Source organism: Eschrichtius robustus, chromosome 5 (genome assembly GCF_028021215.1).
Source record: "Eschrichtius robustus isolate mEscRob2 chromosome 5, mEscRob2.pri, whole genome shotgun sequence".
In the NCBI taxonomy this organism is placed as follows: domain Eukaryota; kingdom Metazoa; phylum Chordata; class Mammalia; order Artiodactyla; family Eschrichtiidae; genus Eschrichtius; species Eschrichtius robustus.
This window is the reverse complement of record NC_090828.1, coordinates 82,732,151-82,753,429: the sequence shown is the minus strand read 5'-3', so window position 1 is coordinate 82,753,429 and position 21,279 is coordinate 82,732,151. Positions and strand designations below refer to the sequence as shown.

The window sequence follows — 21,279 nt, the reverse complement described above, 5'->3', positions numbered from 1 at the left end:
GTATTGTTTCTCCCTATATACGTTCCTGGTATTTATTTTACATAAGATGAAAATATTATCTGTTTCATAATTAATCTGGGTATTTTTCTAATCTTTGTAACTTGTCTGAACAAGTAATCCCCATTGAAAACTTTTATGTTGTTCTGGCTTCATGAAAGGCCAAACCTCTCCATCAATAGTTTGCTGGATTGGTACCACTTTCAGTTTTAACTGAATTATTTATTTACTGTTGTAAATTGAGATGAGTTTTTCATCTCTTGGGGGTACTGAACCAAACTGCTCACTATATGTGAAAGGAGACAAATTTCTAAAATATGTTTTCATGAGTCAAAGAAATCATGATGTTGTAGTTAGAATATGCATTGTAGTGAGATACTAATTGAAAGATAAATCTAAATTTAAGTTTATAGAGTAACAGTCTTGATAAAAGTATGCTTCATTTTTACTTGGTATGTTCTTAGTGAATGGTTTTCAAATTCAGTACTGTATTTGATTTCAGAAATGCTAGAAAGTATATTTCTGATGTAGGCCTTTTACTAGGGCTTACATTGGAAAGTGGTATTTTGTTTCATATGTACATTTCTTTATCCTTTCCTTAAAGATGGATGCACACATTCACACACACACATTCCCTCCCTCCCTCCCCCTCGCTCTCTCTCTCTCACACACACACACACACACACACACACACACACCCTTTTTTGTAACTGCATTGGTATCTCTGATCCCATAATTTATGTCAGCAAAAAATATTCTGCTGTAAAGTAGCAATTTTATGATCAGACTGGCAATGTGAAAACAGCAATTTGATCAACTAGAAAGAATTGAAGAAAAATAAATCTAGAAGGATATTTGACATAAATATTAGAAAGACATGATAATACTTTTAATTTTTTGTTTTCTTGATGGTAAAGCCAAAACACAATATATTTACATTTTACTGACAGAAAAGCATTGCGTATGTAGAAACTTGTTCTGTAAAATTTTAATTACCAACTGTGTGCAAAAGTAGACATTTACACACGGGGGGAAAAAAGCTGTGTAGCAGTAAACAACATGGTCCTATTTCCCTCCTTTCTATTATAAATTTGAACAATTTCTTACCTTTCTCTTAGGTGTAATTGGTGCACTTAAGCAGAAATCTGTGCCAAGTTCAAGTTTGTCTCCCAATAATACTATTCCAGGTCCACCTAGGATTTCTTGTCCTCACCTTAATACCTCAGGAACCTTAACATAAAAGATGGAAAGTAGAACTTAGTGAAGAAATCACTTAAGTAAAGCGAATTGTGTAGGTAATTGGGGTGGTAATTTCCTAGTAGGCAGCTGAGTGAAAATTTACAGCTTGATTATAATACCTTTACTTACTTTCTGTTTTCCTTTGAAAACATTTCTTACCCACCACCCCCAGGGTAACCCTATATGGTTTGAAGATTCCAGACCTCCTCTAAGTTGGATAATGACTTACCTTTAGGCATCTGTTTATTTTTATTATGGCTTATTTTTTAAGTATTAAGATATATTTTAGAATTGTAATTTTCAACTTGGTGATATCTTGGAGGTCACTTTATCCAACTCTTTCATTTTCCATATTGCTGAAGTTCAGAGAGTTTGAGGAACTTGTGCATAGTTCCAAGGCCTGTAAGTGGATGCACGTGGACCAGAGAACTCTGGTCTCTTGACATTCACTGAGCTACACTACCTCATTTTCTTTTGTCAGGAATGAAGCTTGTGCCCAATTCTGTGTATGGCACTTAAGGGTTTTATATGGGGGCCTATACTAAGAATATTAAGGCAAATAGCTATAAAGCCATAATTTTGTCCATTTATAATTCAGTAATTTGTTGTTGATTTTTCTAGGAGATACTGATTTCTCTCATCTTGGATTATTACTATTTTGAGAATTATTTCAGCTTTCCCTAATGCTTATTTTCCCCCCGCACTTCCAATCAGTGAATACCCTTCTTACTCTTGTATTAAGGAGATATATATATATATATATATATATAAATATATATATATATATATATATATATATAAATATAAATATATATATATAAAGAATGCATATTGTATTATAAATGTTTACTTGTGATTCATGCTTTATGAACTGCTTAAGTAAGACTAAAGATTTTTTTCTTGTTAACATTTATATACCTTACAGCACAGTGTCCAGTACACAGTAGGCCCTACTGCTTGTTTGTCATAATTGTTATTAGAGTTAGGCATATTTGAATTTCTTGACTCTCAGATGTAGAATTTCTTCCTTTTCTTCCATTTTCCTTTCCTTTCTGCTACAATTTATTCACTACCATGAATATTTTTTTTCTTTATCTTAACTGTGGTTCTCACTTTTTCTAATAGCCAATTTAAATCCTGTTAACAAATAGTACTCATAATAAATAAAAACACATTCTGTACAGGATGCAATTTGACAAAAGTGATTTATTTTAAATAAGTGATGATAAAAAAAACTCCAATTAAGAATGTACTAGCAAATGTTCAGGATACATTTAAATTTTATTTCATTGAGTAGCTGGTACAATAGGTTACTGGAATGATTAGGCTGCTTTTACTATCTCTATGAAGCAACTGATACTTAGGTAACATGTTTCCCTGACTTTGCTTTTTCGGTCCTTACCCAGACAATTATCAACTTTCCAGTTTTCTATAGATATGAACATTTATTCCTAGTCATCAGTGGGACCCCAGGAGGTCAGCCAGAAGGCCTATGCCCAACTTATGTACTTTTGCAAACTTGTCTGTATTTTGAATGTATGTGCAAAACAGATTGTACTTAATTATTCATTAAACATTTATTGAGCATCTACTGTATGTCAGGCACTCTGCTAGGCATCTGAGAAACAAGGATGGGTCCCTACAATTTAATGTGAAGACATACCTTAATTGTATTCTACAGGCAAAATGGTCATATCTTTATTTGATGTCTCTGCCTAAATAAATTTTATTAACTAAATGGATACTGTTAGGTGGAAAAATGCATGTTTAAAAAGTTTTCATCAGTAAATTTAAAAGTATACTGGAGAGAAAGAGATTTCCTGAATTTCCTTTGCTCTTATATACCTTTTAGAATAATATTGATTCACAGTTTTTAAAAAGGAGGGGATCCCCTGCTGGTATATTATCTTGTGAAGGTAAATAGACTTCTGAGGGTCAGTCAATTCTGATCTCTTTTACATTCATTCTTAACTTTCTGTATTAGTAATAATTATACTTACCATTTATTATAAGTACCTAGCACTGTGATAAATATTATCAGTATCAGTCAGGCCTTACAGTGGTCCTGTGAACTTTGTAACATTGTCCCCATGTTATAAATGAAGAAACCTGTTACTGACAAAAGAAGATTTTTTCATGTGGCAGCAAAATATTCCATCATAGTAAATTCATGACACTTTCTAATTAAAAACAGTCACAATAAAGAGTTTTTATCAGTCAATAAGTACGCTGGTAAACATTAGTAAAATTATGGCCCCAGTAGCTTATTGATAGAGCAATGCAAAATTTCTAAAAATTTACAAGGACAGAAAAACAAACCAAAAAATCCAATCCTTTATCAGGAACATAGATGCAGACCAGTGTGCAACTTGAAATAAAATATACATAAAGTCAGTCTTCTCTTTGTATGGCAAAAATGACACCTAGGCCTTCTACATATTGAACTTCCTTTGTCTTGCATGGAGTTAAATTTAGTATCTTGTTTATGAAGTTTGGAGGTTCCAACAATTTGTGACCCAGTGAATATTTACTATAAAAATTTTTATATAGCTCTGTTGATAATGGAAAACCTGTAAATAAAGGGGAGTTTATATTGCCTAATGTTTTAGTGTGTATATATACATATTTTCTGGACCTTCTATCTTATAATATTTTCATAATTATTACCATCATGATTAAGTTTAATGTACTGTTTTTAGTATTGCTTAAAGTCAAATTTTTTTAGTATAAGAATGGACAACTTGTTGGATTCTCTAGATGCCTAAATTATTATATAGTTGTTCTTTAAAGCAGCTACTGAATTAAGGTACTTTTTGACCCAGCTAATCAGAGTTGATTTTTACATCCTTTGCTTTTAGGAGAAAAGGGTAATTTTTTAAAATTCTATTTTATTAATCAAGTAACTTCCATATCCATCCTAAGTAATGCAATTCATCCTGTATGCTTACATTGACTCTTTTATCCTATAAACGTTATGCCAAAGCATTAGGACCTGTAGAGTTTGGAAATATTTTTAAATGCTAAAGAACTGTTCTATGTCATCTATTATTCTTCAGAAAGGAATGTTTATAACATGTGATTTCTTGCTTTTAAACCAATTTGAATAATTGCTGGGATTGAATAAGTCTGTGATCCTAAATAATCTCCTTAGATAACCTAAAGGTAATTCAGTTAAAAGTACCGATTCTAACTCTTAAGCATCTCTGTTTGAGGTATTTCTATATCATGTAAGATTTTAGAAGTTGGAATGACTCAGTATAACTCTTCAGAGAGACAAGGTGCAAGCCAGGCTTAACATATATTAAGGTATATCTTCTAATGTAGCTAGACATAACAGAAAAGAAAATCACTAATGATATCATACCTGATGAAAAGCATATACTTCATTTAAAGTTGGTTGTGAGTAATTCTGGTTTGAGTCCTTATTTCACTTGACCTATATAACCTTTTCTTAGAGAAGTTGTAATTAAATTCTGTAATTTTTCCAAGTATTCAAAGCTATTGTTTTCTATACACCCAGTTCAGAAGTGTCTACTAATCTGTTTACCACGAATTAACTTAATCCATAATTCTTAATATTACTAGTATCTAAAAATAATAATCTAGGCTCACTGGTGTTGGGGGAGGGAAGTAGTCCACATTCAACAAAAGAAAGTATTGATTTTCAAATAGCTTCTTTACTTGGGATATACTGATCTAAAAAATAGCTGCTATGTAAAGTAAAAAGGATTTTTATTTATTTGGAAAGTAAATATAAAGTTTACCATTATTGAATGTTAAGCGACATCAAAATCTTTAGGAAATCAATTACATGTTCCAGTAATGACAGAAATTTAGAGGCTGTTTTTTTAGCATTATTCTGAAATCATTTTCCTTCTTCCACATTTGTCACACAGGAGTTTGTGCTGAAGGATTTCTTGGCCATTTTAGAGACTGTAATCTAGTTAAAAGGTTTGTTTATGCTTCCCATCTCTGTTCTGCTGATGGTATTAGAATGCAGGCCAGAGCCAGACATCTAACTGTTTATAACATTCAAACTTCAATTAAAGCTACAGTGTTCTGTTCACTATATATCAGAAAGCTCTTACCAGATGCAAATACCGCCAGTAATAATGGCAATGATTTTGTGTAGCCATAGGCTTTCCGAAATCATGCCACCCCTTATGAATTCCTTTTTTTAATTTAGGAAGTATTAACATTTAATTATTTCATAGAAGTCTAAAAATGAAGCTTGTTTTTTTTCTAGAATTAGTATAGCATTTCCTTCAACAGTCGTTTTTGATAATAAAACCTAGCAGCTTATATTATTGCATATCTTATTAAAATGATCCAGTTTAGCTTTTTTAACATTAGTAAATTCTTAATTAAGTGTTAGTTTGCTATCCAATTGATTTGACTCCTGTTTCTAGTTTGAAGAATATAGCAATATTTTGTCTATTAGAAAACAAAAGCAGCAGTCACATTACTACAGTATTTTTATGTGTGTGAGAGGGGACTAGATCCATATAATACATATTTTAATTTAATCTTATGTTGCCCTTCTGGTCTGCTGCTCATACTGTTTGTGGTTTCTGTGTTTAAGTACATTGATAAACTGTTTTTAAAGTCTTTTAAGCTGTTAAGAATTCTCTGAAAACATTTTTTCAGCAGCTACTCTGTTTTTTGTACAGTTTACCTCAGTGAGTCAGAAAATGAATTGTGTATGTGTCTAATTTTTCTAATTAGTAGGCAAATTTCCTATATTATATTGCTTTTGCTTTTTATAAAATTAAATTTTAGTTTGTATTGATTTTAGACCTTGATTTATTAAATGTATATATTCTTTATGTATATACATATATTTTTCATTAAAATATAAATTTAAAGGAGATTTAAACATTTAAGGAACTATGAAAAATTATATTAAATTGAATGAAAACTTGCGAAAATGCTTTTAATTAAGAAACATTACAGTGGAAAAAGCTGTATTTCTCATTTTCCTTGGCACTGAAAGTAATGATCTTTTTATTTTGGGATTATTATAGGGTAGAAAGTTAGGAAAGACTACCTAAAGATAAGCGCTAACAACAACCATGCAAAATTTGACTTCTAGGCTAAAAACCTGGAAGGACCTGTAAGACAAGCTAAGTTGAAACCAAGTCACAAAATGTGCACAGTATGATTCCATTTTTGTGAAAAAAAAATACATACAGGTTAATATACATACAACGTATAAGAATATATATATTTACATACATATATAATTTTGTGTATCTGCATATATATTCATAAAATTAAAAATTGTGTAAAATATATGCCTCATATTTTTGTAAATACATTAAGAAATGGTCTGGAAAATATGTACCAAATTGTATCCTTAGTTTATAGAAAGTACATATGTGGGATGCTGGAAGGTTGAAGAACTCTTACTATTTTGCATACTTTAGTATTACTGGGATTTTTTTTTTTTTTTAAGAATAAGTTCATATCCATGTAGTAATTTTATAATGGAAAAATATATTTATGTATTAAAGGATTCAGAAAACGAATGACCCAGGAAAATTGCAGTCCTAGCCCCTAATTGTCACATGAATATATCTCTTGACTACCTTGAAGAGAATTGAGTATTGGCCAACAATCATCATAGCTTGATACAGAATAAAGTCTGTTAGACTGATCTAATCTTATCTAACAGGGTGAAAAGCCTAGTCAGTTGAGGCAGGAGCAATGGATGTAATCTATCCTGATTTTTAAATATTTTGCTTCTTATTGCAAAATGCATTTCTCACTATCTTGGGAAAATATAGACTGGAGAGCCAGTGGTGAAGACTGGCAGTCTTAAAGTGGTAGTAAATCAGTTTCAGTCTGAGATATGATACAATGTATAGGCCTAAGATGGACTTTTGTTATTTTAATCAGTGATCGAAATTATTGTACGCTCATTCAGAATACAGATGGCATAGTCACTTAACATTTTTATGATGTTTTCCATATTTAGATACTGGTTTGAATAAAGACAAAAATAAAACAGGAGGTTTTAAGATTAAGTCCTTTTTATTTTAAGTGAAACTTGTACTTGAAAAACACTTCAGGAGCCTTTGTAAAATAACATCAAACTCAGTATGTAAACATGCAGAGTAAAGAAGCAATTAGAATTCTGTAGAGTTAATCACAGTGGCCTTCCTGGGAGGATATGAGTTAATCAGAGTTTAGGTAGAGGAGAGATGCTAGGTTGGCACAGAAGAGAGAAATTCAAGTAAAGACAAAGCTTCCAATGGCATACGGGGATGGGGACGCTTATTTTTACTAGTTTGAAAGCTAGGATTAAAATTCAGAAAAACCCGATAAATTAGGAAAGTGATTAGAAACAATATACTTTGCATTTATGTTTTTAAAATTTTATTTCCCAGAATGCAGGTCAGAAAAGGAATAGGGGACAAAATAACTTGCGTAAAAAATAAGACAGTGAATAGTTCTTTGCAATTATGACTGGAAAATCCGTCAGAGTCTGAAGCAAGTGTATTGTGAAAATGCGTTGGAAATGAAACACTATAGTTAAAATAGGAAAATTTTATCCAAGGATACTGAGGTTCTTTTTCCCTTCATAATTAACATTCATACTCAGGTTGGTCCCTAGGATCAGTAGTAAATAGTACACAATTGAAACTATAAATCTTATATATAAATAAATTCTAAAAATAACAAAAAGTTACAGCTTACTTTTTCTCCATTTACTTTATAAGGTTTATTTGCATTTAATTTATTTCCAGCTGGCCCCATCATGTAACTTACCATCCCACCTACCCCCTACCACTATGTACTGAACTTTTTTTTTCTGAAAAATGGGAAGTTTAACAAGTTCTATAAAATATGACTCTGTATTTTTTTTCATCCAAAAAGTCATGAAATTTTTTCTTTTAAAACTGTGTTGGGGTCATTGATTTGGTGTTTATCTTTTTTTTTTTAATCAGCAGTTAGTCGATGTCTTCCTTCAACAAATGTAGGTTGACACCTGTTATGTGCTCACGGGAATCGTGAGGAAAAATAGACATGGATCTTGCTCTTCTAAACTGAAGTCCTAGAAATAGGGAAGGATAGTAATCAAATAATCACATAAATAAATGCCAGTTGAAACTGTTTCATTTGCTGTAGAGAGGTACATGGTATTTAATATGAGGCCTTTTAGAAGGATAATTAATCAATTAGTGGGACCAAGGGAAGCTTTTGTTTTGTTTTGAGAAAGTGTTTAGTTAGCTGAAATTTTGATGAATTTGAGTTAACTTGATCAAGAGAGAGAAAAAAGTTTTGTGGAAGGAAGGAACAGTATGTACAAAGGTCCTGATGGGGGAGTGGGGAGCATAGTACCTATTAAATGAAGGTCAGAGTGACAGAAGCTAAGAACTAGCGAGTGCATGGTAAGAAGTGATGCTAAGGAGTTATGTAGGAGCCAAATTGCAGGATGTTGTAGGCCAAGATTTTCTTATCCTTAGGGTTATTATTTAAACTTAGACTAATATTCTTTACACTCAACACAAAAGCTTACTACCACAGTTGACCCTTGAACAGCTTGGGGGTTAGGGATGGCAACCCTTCAAGCAGTCAAAAACCTGAGTATAATTTATAGTTGGTCTTATTATCTGCGGTTCCTCCGTATGGGAGTATTCAACCAATCGCAGATCGTGTAGTACTGTAGTATTTACTATTGAAGAAAATCTGTGTATAAGTGGACCCACGTGGTTCAAACCCCTGTTGTTCAAGAGTCAACTGTACTTATAAAAGGGTTGTTAAGGAGTTCATTTTTATTTCAGTTTAAAACTCATAACGCTTTTTCCCGTAGAATCATTGTTGTAGTGGTCAGGTCTCCTAAAACCCCTTTAACACAGATAACAATGGAAAGTAGTGACTATAACGTTGTGCCCTAAACATACCTAGGTGGAAGTTAGAAAAGAAAAGCAAAAAAGGGGATTAAATTGATGTCTGTATGTGCTCAAGAGAATGTCCTGGGTGTGATTGACTAAGTTTGAATAATGAAGAAAAAGAATATGTCTGCAAGTATACCAGGCTGCTGTAAGAGATCATAGCAAAAGATTGTCACATTCAGTTGGACAACTTGAGAGGACCCTCAACTGGCACCTGGATATGAAACAGTGTCATGTCTGGAGCGTACCAAGACAGAGAAAGTAGAAGACATCACATTCACAAATTGTTCCAATATTGACATATTTGTGTCAACGTTATTGGAACACAATTTTTTTAACTTCTTTTAAGAAAAGTAGAATTGCGAAATGGTAACAATACAATGCCAACTTTATTTTGGTTTTTTTCAGAGTAATTCATACAGTCAGAAGTAATTATAAATTACTAAGTTACGTTAACTATTTCAGGCCTTTATGTTAGCCTTGAAAATATTGATGTATCTCCCTTGGAGTAGTACTTTTAAAGACAAAGCTAAAGAAATTTAACTTTTGATTCTTATTTTCCATTTAACTTAGAACATTGTCAATAAGATATTTTCATTTCTTGTACATTTTAAGCCTCTTTGAACACCAGTTTCTGTCTGTATAAATAAACAATCCAATTAATAACTAAAACTTCAAGAAATGCCCCAAGTATTAAGAACATTATAAAAAGATGGATAAGTTACTTGAATTTTATTAAGACCAAAATATCACAAAATGTGTTAAATTATAAGAAAAAGGCAAAATATATGCAAGCATTTGCTGAATAGACAGAGTGCATCACATTACTCTTGGTTGATGAATTCTGCCAATGCATCATCCTTCATCAGGTGATCTTGAACTTTGTGGCATTCTCAGGTATGACTTTTAAAAGATTAACATCTAAAATTAAGAACTACAGAATTGAGTTTAGTGTTTATTTATTTACTTATGTATTTGCTTTTTTACTTATTTATAAAACATTCTAAATGAGACAGTATCACTAGCATTGCTTTATTATACTACAGTGTCTAGTAAACTACTGATGATTCACAGACCATAAGTATTTGGGAAGCTCATTAGTGTTTGAAAAGACAGTTCACTAAATGTAACTAATAACTCTAAGAGGTCATCGTACCTTCTAAACAGAATTGAAGAATCACTTGAGAATTATTCCGTGATTGATGTGTTCCCTCTGTTTTACAGCTTTCTACTTGTCTGTCTGTCAAAGTATATTCCAGAGATCCCTAGTTCTGTGATAAGTTAATAGGCATGATCCCTCTACCTCCAGGAAGGTTTCTTCATCAAAGTTTAGAAAACATGATTGAAGAATGCTGAATAGGATTGTTTTACTGCAGTAGTAATCACTCACATTTATTGAGTGCTTACTTTGTGCCACTCACTGTGCTAAGCATTTTACATACATTATCTTATTTAATCTTAACAACCAGAAAAAACATTCCAAGGAACACACTTAAGGAAGTATTTCCTCACAGCTTGTATGCACCTGTGCAAGAACTTCTGTTAAGAATGTAAAAGTGAGGGCTTCCCTGGTGGCACAGTGGTTAAGAATCCGCCTGCCAATGCAGGGGACACGGGTTCGAGCCCTGGTCCAGGAAGATCCCACATGCCGTGGAGCAACTATGCCCGTGCGCCACAACTACTGAGGCTGTGCTCTAGAGCCCGCGAGCCACAACTACTGAGCCTGCGTGGCACAACTAATGAAGCCCGCGCGCCTAGAGCCCATGCTCCACAACAAGAGAAGTCACCACAATGAGAAGCCCACACACCGCAATCAAGAATAGCCCCCGCTCGCCACAACTAAAGAAAGGCTGTGCACATCAACAGACCCAACACAGCCAAAAATTAATTAATTAATTAATTAAACAAATTTATAAAAAAAAAAAAGAATGTAAAAGTGAGACAAATACCATTTTCTGTTGTTAAAATCCTACAACTTTGGGAAAGAAAAGTTATGAAATTTATCCTTAAAATTTAATGTTGAACTTAATAGTATGTTTCTATACTCTTCTAATCACTATATTCACAGATGATCAGTGGTAACCATTATACTCTTTTTATAAATAGGGAACAACCTTTATAGCTTCAGAGACATGCCTAGGTTTGAACACAGGCTGCATATACTGACTACTGTAGTATTCAACCTTTGGTGAGCTGTTACGGTTCTGAACTTTATCTGTGAGATTAGTATAGTGATACATTTCTCACAGAGTTGTGACTATTAAATGATAGAGTACTGAATGCATATGAATTCCTAGCATGTTGTGGACATTTACCAAAACTTGGCTTCCTTTCCTTTGCCTTCTCTGCTTCTTCTATTAGTAATCATGTTTTAGAATCTTTGTGAAATTATATATTCATTAAATTTTTAAATTGTTTACCTTTTTTAAAAAAATAATCTGTTACTCCTAAAACTACTTTAAGAATTCCCTGAAATTCTGCAGATGAGGGCTTGATTTACTCCATCTTTTTGCTATTCTGTACTTTGCTAATAAAATGGGCACCTATAAATGTTGTTGAACTTAGATATTAGAGAAATTTGAATAAATGGTCACACTTCATTAATGTAGGTACTCTACTGATAGCTTACAGCTGTGCTTTTGGTAATTCTTAGTAAGTGAAGTAGTATTAAATTATTTCCTTTTTTTTGATCTTAAATACCCCACATTAAACAGGCAATATTGCAAAAAGGTTAAGAGCCTGGACTCTAGACCACCCTGAGGTGGGCACAATTATTACACGTGTTTTACTGATGAGGAAATTGAGGCACAGAATGGCACATAGTTAAGTGATAGAGTAGAGATTTGAATATATATACATATATATATCTCACCTTTAAAAATGCCTCGAATTTACTGAGTGCCATAAAAGTATTAACTGTTAATAGTGATTATATGTATTATTTGTATATTGTAATATAGAAAAAATTGTGACTAATATTTTTTTAAATGTTTTATTTTACATTGGAGTATAGTTGATTAACAACGTTGTGTTAGTTTCAGGTGTACAACAAAGTTATTCAGTTATACATATACATATATCTATTATTTTTCAAATTCTTTTCCCAATTAGGTTGTTACATAATATTGAGCAAAGTTCCCTATGCTATTCTGTAGGTCCTTGTTGGTTATCCATTTTAAATATAGTAGTGTGTACATGTCAATCCCACACTCCGTATCCCTCCCCTCTCCCCTTCCCCCCCACCCCCCCACCCCATAACCTTAAGTTTGTTCTTCAAGTCTGTGAGTCTGTTTCTGTTTTGTAAATAAGTTCATTTGTATCTCATATAAAAAATATCATGCAATATTTCTCTTCCTCTGTCTGACTGACTTAGTATGACAGTCTCTAGGTCCATCCATGTTGCTGCAAATGGCATTATTTCATTCTTTTTAATGGTGACTAATGTATTTTGGTAAGAGTCTAATTTGGTAATTTTTCATTTGGCAGAATAAAACAAATTCAGTTTAATTTACAGTTCCTTGAAAAGTGTATCAGACTTTTATGTAGCATTTTTATTTGGCAAATTCTTTATATTATTTTTTACTTCTTAATCTTATCATTGAGAGATAGAGGGAAAAAATTCCCTACCATTTCCCATAAAGAAACTGAGACATAAAGAAAGTTTAGGACCTTTTAAAGCATGGCAGTATTTAAAGTCAGTAGAAAGACTAAAATTAGAATTCAGAATATTCCATGTGCCAGTATGTTGAGCCACACATCTCTACTCTATTCAAACAACACACTTATTAGTTGGCAAACTAAATGTTAAAGGTATATTATTTTGTTCTTCAAAACTTTTCATTGGCTTGTGTCTCCTTTGGATGTGTCCTCTTAAGGTTGATTCAATTGAAAGATGGTATGAAAAAAAAAATTTGTGTTAACTGGGATTCGACTAATTAAAGCTAAGTGGTGGCCTGTGTATCCCTCAGGACATGTAACAGTTGAGTATCTTTTTTTAGTTATCAACTGGCTTCCCCTCCACCCCCATCCCCCCACCCTCCCCACCCCTGTTTGATGAGCTAGGTGGAAAACTTCTCTCCTATTTCTCATAGTATCAGGAAGTACTGTAGTACTATTGCTTCAATGTGCTTTTCTGAGCCACCCGAAAAACTTAACCGTAATTCTTATTTAGTTTCTGTGAAAAGTGATTCCAAGTTTCAAACAATAAATTATTGTACAATGAACTTTTGAAAAGCATTAGGATTATAAGAACAGTTTCTGTTTTTTAGAAAGATATTAGAAAGACATTTTAAATAGATGTTTGTTTTTTCTCGTTTAGAATATTGTGTAGTGTCTATAATTCATCAATTTAAGAAAGTGACGAACAGTTTGGTTGGGATCCAGAAAATAATAAATGGTGATGACCAGAAAACTCAAAACCATCTCTTTAAGAGAGAATTGTAAATGGTTGCTTAGACAAATAAGTAATAGAAGACTGTCTAATAGTTGCTTAGGAGGTATTTTATGTAAAATAATTTATTATGAATTTTCTCTTTAAAACTAACAAAACTTAAAACTTAGTGTTTTAGTCTAATAATTTGCAAACCTTTATGGGGACTTCCATGTAAATGCAACTTTTATTATAGAAAACTAAATAAAGATAACTGTGTTTAAAATAACAAGGTATTGACTCAAAGACACAGTGTCCATACTGTTTTCCACATGGAGTAATGTTTAAATGTTAAACAAGTTTTGCAGAATGTTTGCTCTCTCCCTGTCTCTCTCTCTCTCTCTCTCTCTCTCTCTCTGGTGTTTTCATATATTCATTCTGCCAATTATTAGGGGCATAGACTCAGGGGGATCCTAATCACCTAATAACCCAGTTTGAAAATTTAAATTATTTTGTAAGTCCTGATGTGATTAAACCACTTTAAGTTTCTAGAAAAAATATCGTTATTTTTTAAATAATCTTTTTTACAGTTATGGCTTATGAAAAGGATTGTTCTCTTTAAATGAGAATGTTGTGGACATTTTAGAATATTATTAAGACTACCATCAGCTGCTAAGGGACATCAAATCCTGACTCAAGAAAATAGTAATATTTTCATAAGCAGGAATTTTTTTCAAAGAGAGAAAAGATGTACATTATTGTATATGTGTTCATATTACAGATGCAGTTAGGTAAAGAGAGTCAGTCCTAGGACACAAGAAGCAATCTCAGGTTTTTCATAGTGGTATAGAGAAGTATAAATATTCATTCAATTTGTTCTACACATGTTTAACTACTTGCTATGAGCCAGATATTCAGCAGTAAATAAGACAGGTAGGGATCATGGAGCTTAAGAGTGATCAGCTATACAAAGAACAGTTCTTTCAGGTAGTTAGAGAATGGAGATATAAGTAGAGTTGTAAGACAGACCTTTCTAGGTAATAATAATAAATACATGTAATTTTCAACCTCTTAATTTTATTGATGAAGAAATAGAGAGCCAGAAAAGGTAAATGATTTATCCAAGGTCATATAGCAAGTGGTATATTTAAGACCATGGTCCCCTGCCTCCTAGTATACTTATATTTGCCACCTGGATTAAAGCAGGAAGTGGAAAGAGGAGAAAATAAGACAAAGTGCCTAGAAATTTGGACCAGCCACTTCAACTTGGATGTAGTTAATATACTGTGAGGAATTGTACTTTTTAAACTTATTTCTACATGTTTGTTTTTTGAATTTTAAAAAATTTCTTTTTGTTCTGCTTTAACATTTACTGAATGATCTTTCATTTTTGCTAAGTCCATATTTGTACAAAATTTTTAGAAGGGAGCTCTGTGCCCCTGGAAGACACCTATGTTGGTGCCATGGTTCCTTAAGCTCTTGTCTGTTAGAACTTTTCAGGGGTGTATGTTTCTTTTTCTCAGTGAAGAAAGTTGTTTCCTTTAATTATCTTGAATTTACTTAGCTACAGCGTACTTGTTGCTGGAAAAAAAAGAGAAAAGCAGGGGATGGTGGAAGATTAAAGGCACAAGTTTTTCTGGGATGGTTTTGATCTAACACTGGTTTGAAATCCTGTTACTATAGACTAATTCTGGTTATGTCTGGTAAGAAAATACTTTGTAATAAATTATTAAAGGGTATTCCAATCACATATAATGTTTTGACTAAACTAATAGGTATAAGGATTTGTAAGAAAGTTATATGATTTCATCTTCGTTTCCATTTTAATTTTTGTATTTCACTTTCAGTGTTACTGTTTAATTCCTTTAAGTTAACAAATAGTTTGAATTTTGTTTTTTGTGTTTTTTTTTTAAAGGATATTAAATAGGAAAACTAGGTACACATCCTAGTAACTTACTCTGACTTAGGGACAGCAAAGCACAATTATAGGATCACAGTTTGAGAGGTAAATAAGCTGTTTGAAAGTTGAGTCTGCAAAGCTAGACACAGTAACAACAGGAAACATCCCATCTACAATGCATATGGCAAAGGAGAAAGATGGTGCAACAGACTACAGACGAAAATAATAACTGGGAGTTAAAAATGCATATTCTGCTTTACAACCTTAGATCTGTCATCTCAGAAATAATAATACTGTATCATTCTTCCAGATATAATATGATGATATGGACATACTTTATAAGAAAATTTTTTTTTCTTTGAGTATCTCACTACATATTTATACATTATTTATAGTTAGGGTATAATGTCTTCTGTATGTTTTAAACTTTACTATTTTTCTGGTATATATCTGTGGTTTTGTCTCTTAGGGACACATACTATTTTCACTTTATTGTTGTGCCAGATTTTAAGAAATTTGTTACATGAAAAATTGAACATACAAAGGCTGTAAAGTAAACAGTGAAAAGGTTTCACTAAAGAATTCCTTTAAATAGAAAGCTCTTCTAATGTACTGAAGTGTTTAAAAAATCATTTCCTACCCTTGGCTAAGAGAAACACAAGGAAACTCAGTGCTGAAATGTCAGAAGCCACTGCTGCTTGAATAGTAATCAGAAATGAGGATAAAGCATTTCTGAAATTTTAATCATAAACTAATGAAAAAGTGTTCTGCATATAGAAACTCCATTTGCATCTAACTTCTGAATATATTCATTTTATCAAGTAAGTTACTATTGTATATTGTGTAATTTTATTATCTTTGAAATTAGTTTGTAGAGTCTATATGAAAATAATACATGGAGTAAGGAGTTTTATATGTAAAAAAGACATTATTATGTGAGTATCAATTCAGCTAGAGTACTGGCCTGTCAGTTATGTTTCAAAATATTTGATACTTAGCTTGGGCACTTTCTGTTGCTACTCTTTTAGTACAAGGGAATTCAGCGGTCTGTAATACTGGGCTATTGTCTAGTTTGATATTTAATCAGAGCCACCCTACTGATAGGAAAGTTCATGTCCATCAAATCTGAGCATATAGTATATGTACAGAGTTAAATATCTAGCTTAATGATTCTCTGTTTCTGCAAGTCTGTCATCTAAATAAAACTAACACAGTTAATTTGATGTATATTTAATGGTATTCATAATCCTTGTTGAAATTCATTATAATTAGGAAAATATGATAGATAATTGCTGTAAACAACAATAATAATAATAGGTTTTTTAAAAAATACAGTTGTTTTTTCTATTTTATTTGTACAAACCCTAATGTCAGTTTTGATAACACATACAATGTAATCTTTGTCATATATACATACATTAGTTTATTAATTGTTTACCCCATCCTTAACAAGTTGGCATATTAAAGCAATACTTTCATACACTCTTTCTTCTTGGTCTAAGTAGTTCTAGTGAATGCACACTGAAATCAACCAAGGCCAACCTCTAACATTTAAATAAGAATCTCTGAAGGTGGGGACTCTAGTATTGTTATTTTTAAAAGTTCCTCAGATGATGCTAAAGTGCAGCCAGTATTAAGAATTATTGTTCTAGAGCTAAGATCTGCTGTCTTCAAATTCTCATGCCTTGCTCTTGAGAGATCCTTAAACATCAGGTTCACAGGGTGCTGGAGCACTGATGACACTGCAGAATCTGGACTCAATAACTTGTTTTGGGTGTGACACTAGAGTGATGAATTCCTGTGAGGATGGCTTCTGGATCCTCAACTCTAGTTGAGACTAGAGCTCTCTGAGACTAGAGCGAGATAACTGAGAACACTCATCCTGGCTCAACCCAGGGAAGAATTTGGATAGGGACCTTCTGACTAGTCAGGTGAAATTGAAGTGAGTTTTGAAGTTTCAGGAAAGTAATGTTTAAAAATAATCGATTATATAGCTGTTCATGCCTTGAAGTACCTTGAAATGGACCTTCAGAAGAGCCACCACCTTGCCGTCATAAAGGTCTTTCTTAGAGAGAAGGATGAGAACCAGGTATTAACAGCGTTCCCCCTTGTCCCAGCACACGCGTGTACACTCATGCATGTCATACATAATGCCACCCAGTTATTCTAAAGCGAGTAAGGTTACACATATTTTGTTGTAGAAATTGATTACTGCAGCAGAAGAAGATTCTACCGTGTCTCCACTGCCTTTCTTCTGCTTTCTCTCTACCCTCCCTCTCTCCAAAATCATAAACAAAAAATTTTAATACCTAGTGGCTTGTAACTTGACATTTCTTAAGGGGAATGGACTTTCTCCTTAAATAGTTAGAGATGAAGAACTTAACGTGGAAACATACATATTGAAATCTTCTCACAGCATGATGTAGTTTTTTAGCAAGTTAAATGTATCTTGAGCCAGTATTTTACTCTGGGAGTGACAGGGATAGAAAAGCTCTGCAACCTAAGGGGGACTGCTCCCTTCCTGGTTTGCTGCTTACCTTTCATTGGGAACAGATAAATAAGATATGTACAAAAGTACTATTTAGCTACTAAACCTCAGGTGAGCAGTTTAGTTGCAAATAAGTGATTAGCATATAGTATTCTTGCTTGAATAGAATTTCTGTTTTGTAAGACTGTATGTGGATATAAATAGTAAATGCTATTATAATAAGAGCTATTAAGTGGATGATACTAAGGTTCAGAAAAAGCATGCTTTTTTCTTCCTTTTCTTTTCTACATAATAGTCATTAGAATAATTAAGCATCCTCATGAAAAAAGTGCTGCTGCACTAAGAGTTCAGTGATTGTACATCTCTACCCTTCCTTTTCCTACCATTTATTTTTAGTGCCTATATAACAATTTAAAGTTGCATCTTCCTTTTTATGACTGATGAGAAGCATATGCCTCTATGAAGAAGAAAGAGGTTTATAACTTACAGATAAAATGTTTCTCACAGCTGTGAGTAAGCTATAGAGACCTTCAAGTAAAAGGCCAAAGGCCCTTTTTATTTATTTATTTTTATTTTAAATAATGCCCTTGGATACCTAAAGATATTTAGATTAGCCTTAAAAAAAACCGACAATTTTAAAAATTTTACATTATCCAGATCTATTACATTATTTTTTTTAAAGCTGTACAGTTCCTCTAAAATCAACTTTAAATTAATAGTAAAATAAAACTTATTTCAACAAATTCGGGAAAAGAAAAAGGAGTGAAAAAAAGCAGTAACAAGTAGAGTTGCAGATCTCATAATCTCTTGGAAAGAAAACAGTGATGTTGATAAATTTTCCATACTAGCATTTGGTAATTTTATTTAAAAAAAAATAAAAATTGCAAGGTGCCTGCCTCTACAGCTGAAAACGGCAAAGGAGACCAGACTAGTAATGCTAAAAGAAGTCTTACAAGTTATGGGAATCCAGTTGCTGAAAAGGGATTTTTTTACTGGGACTTTAGGGCTTCTGAAGGCAACATGGCTTTTACCCTCTTTTGGGTCTTGGCTCCCTTTGAGAGTCTGATAAAAGCATTATTCTCTTGAGTGAGGGTGTCTATGAAAAATTCTATATTACTTTCTTTATGTATCAGGGGGTTTGTGACCTTCTGAAGAGAATCACCTGTGTTGCCTGTTTAAAACACAGACTACTGGGCTATACACCAAAGCTACTGTAATAGAATTTCCAGTGACCTGGGTTCTGAAATTTGCATTTTAAAATGCATTTCCACATGAGTCTTCTGTTCACTACTGAAGTTTCAGAGTCACTGCTCTAGAGCTTTATGTATTATTACCAGTTCTGGCCTTGGCCTAGAAACAAGATTTTAAGTGATATTGATACTTGACTTACCATATGTTACCTACTAATTTCTTACAAAATATCAACTAGATGCCTTTAATGTTAATGAGCACCAGGATTATAAAGAGATGATGTTATTTGTGCTGGGTTGATCATTTTAATTAAAAGAAATGTTATGAAAGAAACATTTTAGATCCTAGGTCTGTGGGCACATATGATGTACAAATTTAGATAAATTTAACTTATTTCTAGTCTTTGTAAAATATATTTATTTGCTCTAAAAATGTATCTACAGTTACTCAAGAGGTTAATAGACATCATACTGGGATTTCCAATGGTAGCTACTTCAAAATACTGCTACCTCAGAATAACTGAGGTTGAACCCAGTGTGAATTTTGGAAAAATGAGACATAGAGAATTATTATAAAATATATAAATAAATGTAATTCAAATAAATATACATAGTGTTATGAACTATCTCAAGGAGTCATCTCTATATCTGAATGAATCAGCCTTATTTGCAATGCACATATTAAGTGGTGGTATATAAATTATGCTGCTAAAACAGTTTAAAGACTGCTTGAAAATAGTATGTAAAATTTGACCAAACATTTCTGTCCAGATGTTGTTAAGGTCTTAATTTATTTTTGCTGGTTTCCTTCATAGATAAATTCAGGGTTGAACTTTAGACTAATAGGGACATGCTGTTATTTTAAGTTATTGCATCTGGATTAATGAGCTAGTACGCCCATGTAGCTGAACTATTTAGTATTAATGCATAAACACTTTTGTACTATGACGCTGAGAGATAGGTTTTAAGTCCAGTATTCTTAGGACATTTCTTTAAACACAAGAAAAAATTCCCTAGTCAGCAATTATACCATATATTTTAGTCAACTTTCTCATTAAACATGTTGTTGAGAGTCAGGGAAGATCAAGTAAAATGATGTAAATTACTCACTGAAGGCTTTTTTATTGCTACAAGGAAAAAAGTAATTATAAGGTGATCAGTGGGTAAGTGAGAAATAGCATTTCTGTGTGGGAATAATACTTGTACTATTGTTATATTATTCATTGGTAAAATAAAAAGTCCTATTGTTCATCTGTATATTGCTTTCTTAAAAGGAAATTAAAGTTAGTTCAGTAAGTATTATGTAAAAATCTGTTATTCTAAGGTTTCTGGAAAATATATGAAAATACCCTATAGATTTTTTCATGTCTCCTATGATCATCCAAATTTACATAAAAACAACAGTTTAGATAGTTATTCCACAAAGATTTAAAATTTAGTTTGTGATCATCACTGCATGTTTTTTCTGACTAAAAATTTATCATAAAAGAATGTACTTCTTTTTATGGTATAGTTTTCAGTGTATTGAATTCAGTTTCTTGTTCCCTTTGACTTCCTCCTCATCTGTCCCTCAAGGGCACACACACGTATGTTCACACACACAAATGGTATACAAAATATAATATATACAAATAGTATAGTTTATCTCTGCAGTAAGAATTACATTATATTTTCATATTTGACACATGTATTATAATGGTTGTAATAGCTAACTTTGTGATTAGCATGCTAACTGGTACATAATAAGTATGTATTTTATTTGCATTATGTCATTTATTCCACACAGTCACCTTCAAAGTAAGTACAATTTTTATTCCCGTTTTATTGATGAGAAAACGTATTGAGGTGAACTAACTCAACCAAGGTCACATGACTAGTAAATTTTAAACTAGGTTTAATATCAGTACTTGATTTCTTAACCACTATGCTTTACTAACTTGGAAGATGACTTTAAAATACGGTTGACCCTCGAACAACGTGGTTGTTAGGGGCACTGACCCTCCCTGCAGTCAAAAGTCCGCCTGTAACTTATAATCAGCCCTCCATATCTGTGGTTCCTCTGTATCCCCGGTTCCGCATCTGCAGATTCAACCAACAGTGGATCATGTGGTACTGTAGTATCTATTATGGAAAAAATCCGCATGTAAGTGGATCTGTGCAGTTCAAACCATGTTGTTCAAGGGTCAACTGTATATCCA

General features: G+C 32.6%; 1 protein-coding gene across 10 annotated transcripts in view; it reads left to right on the top strand.

The window, feature by feature from the left end:
- Positions 1 to 21,279, top strand: part of MBD5 (methyl-CpG binding domain protein 5) — a 410,838-nt gene that overhangs the window by 1,418 nt on the left and 388,141 nt on the right. The window lies entirely within an intron of this gene.